A 2,478-nucleotide genomic window follows, 5' to 3' on the forward strand; every position below is an offset into this window, starting at 1 on the left:
TTTTTTTTTTTTTTTTTTTTTTTGACGCTTAATAAGAAATTGAAAGAATATATATAAATTGTCCAACAGTTTATCAGAATTCTCGGCCCGAGTCCGACTAGAGCCCGTGTCTTTTTTCTCTCTCTCTCTCTTCCCCATTGCACAGCTGCTGTTGCAGACATTCAAATAGTTCAGTTTTGTTTTTAATGGCAAAGTGGTTATATTTCATTTCATTTGTTTAAGTTAATTGAGAAATATGTTTGGAACATTTTTTGTTTGTTAAATTCAAGTTTTTTTTTTTTTTTTAAATAACGACTAAGCGGCCAGCGGCAGACAATGAGTTGATCACGTTTGATCAATTTAGCCTTCTAAAATCAACACGACTTTCCTAAAATGAAATCTATAGATATAAAACACTTCAAGCATATCACAATGTTAGTTTAAACGTTTAACCTAAAAATGTGTGCTATTAGGCGCATGTCAATCGTTTGTGTGGAGAGGGGAAGCTAAAGCGCGCTCTGCAGGACATTGAGGCGCCGGCGCGATCACTTGCATTTTTTTCTTAACAACATAAACAACTTAACGCTAGTGCTGGGCGGTATACTGGTTCATACCGAATACCGGTGTTTATTTTTGTTATGATATTAATTTTTAAAATACCGCAATACCGGTGTATGTCGCTTAAACAACGTTCTACTGATTGTTTGGAATTATAAATATGAGCGTAGTTCATCTGTTAATATCACATGCACTTTTTTGTTTGTTGTTTTTTTAGTTTGTTACTCAGACGCAGGCAGTGCGCTGCATGAGACAAAAAAGTAATACAGCCAAAACAACCGCATAGCCGCTCTTTAGTGTAGATGCATGTTGATTTTATCAGACGATGCCGCGATTATAAATGAGAGTGACTCCTGGTTAACATGTATTAAAAGGGGTCGTGTTTAGTCACTATTTAGTGTGGTATTTTTTGACAATATTCACTCATCATGACAGTAAAATAGGGCATTCTAAGTCAATATACTGCAGTATTTCCTATCTCAATCAGTAGAAAATATGGTTAACACCCGGTCATGCATGAAAAAAAAAATACCGTCATGTACCTTGAAACAGGTATAATTTTGAAAAATACCGTGATATAATTTTTTTATCATACCGCCCAGCACTACTTAACGCCGCAATTTTTGCTCATAAAGATAAGAGCAATACATCATTTCAAACTGTAAAGGGTCTACTTTTATTTGTGTGCACTCATAATATATATAAAACATTGTGCTTTTTTTTAAATAAAGAAAACAAACAGGATGCGCTTTTCTGCCATCTTGGTCACTGAACAGGAGCGCTTCACACAAATGAGCAGAAACTCAGCGAATACTTGCCTCACAGACATGATAAATATATCTATAGAAAGCTTTAAATTAATACTTTAAAATGAAATAATTCAAATCGAAAACAAAAACTTTCAGTTTGTAATCTTTAAAGATGCATTTCTCTCTAAAGGCGCGTCCATTGAGGAGATGGCGAGTCAGGATCGCCAACTTCATCTTTGCGAAACTGGCTCAGAAAATTAATAAATAATTAAAATATTCATTATGTAATCCGTAAAGATGCAATTCTCTCTGAAGGCGCGTCCAGTGAGGAGATGACGAGTCAGAATCGTCAACTTCATCTTTGTGACACTGACTCAGAAAACACTAGTTTATTAATAAATAATTACAATATCTCCTTACCATTTCCCCCTGACACATTCAGGGTAATTTTGCCGAGGCTTTGCGGCAAGCTTTAGCCTATCGCGTGCACTTGAATGTGTAATAGGCTAGCCTAAATATTAAAGGCTCATTATGGTTTAGAATTTAAGTAATTAATCTCTTGTCAGGAGCATCCCTAGTTTTAATCCAGTCCTCCTTTTTTTCTAAAATCTTCCAGTTGTGCTGAAGGCATGCTCGCTGCTACTGGTGGGCTCACTAAACACCGTCCGAGCCAGTCTTGACAGTCGCAGTATCATGGTCTCGTGTTGTTTCCACCAATGTGGCAAATCTTTTTCATCACCATAATTGATAGATGTCTAAAATAAAAAAAGAAAAATAATAAAATAAAAAATAAGGAGAAGCCTAAAACAGGCCCAATGCACGCCCGCGTCTGAGCTATGATGTGAAAAAAAGCCCGGCCTTAGGGGCGTAAGTCGGGGCCGTCGGGCTCGGGCTGAAATGCAGGGCTCTAGATGTCAGAGACGCGGTTGTCTGAGTAACAACACACTGAATCGAGTTGTTACTCGTGAAATATTCAAATTGGCAAGGTGTATTTGTCCGTTAAAGTGAAAGACAATGTGCTTAAAAAAAAACAAAAAAACAAGGTCGTGATTTGGGGCCCCCTAGCTTCCTGGGCCCATATGCCTGGCATATTCTGCACCCCCCGTAACGGCGCCCCTGTATGTATGTGTATATATAATATGTATATTTTTTGTGTGTGTGTGTATATATATGTATATATATATATATATAT

The 2,478-nt window shown here is 36.9% G+C and overlaps 1 protein-coding gene across 1 annotated transcript in view; it reads left to right on the forward strand.

The window, feature by feature from the left end:
- The window catches only part of LOC107704254 (dmX-like protein 2), an 82,434-nt gene that overhangs the window by 49,856 nt on the left and 30,100 nt on the right, over window positions 1–2,478 (forward strand). The gene's annotated exons all lie outside the window — the stretch shown is intronic.

The sequence above is a fragment of the Sinocyclocheilus anshuiensis genome, unplaced genomic scaffold, assembly GCF_001515605.1.
Source record: "Sinocyclocheilus anshuiensis isolate Anshui unplaced genomic scaffold, SAMN03320099.WGS_v1.1 scaffold863, whole genome shotgun sequence".
Taxonomy (NCBI): domain Eukaryota; kingdom Metazoa; phylum Chordata; class Actinopteri; order Cypriniformes; family Cyprinidae; genus Sinocyclocheilus; species Sinocyclocheilus anshuiensis.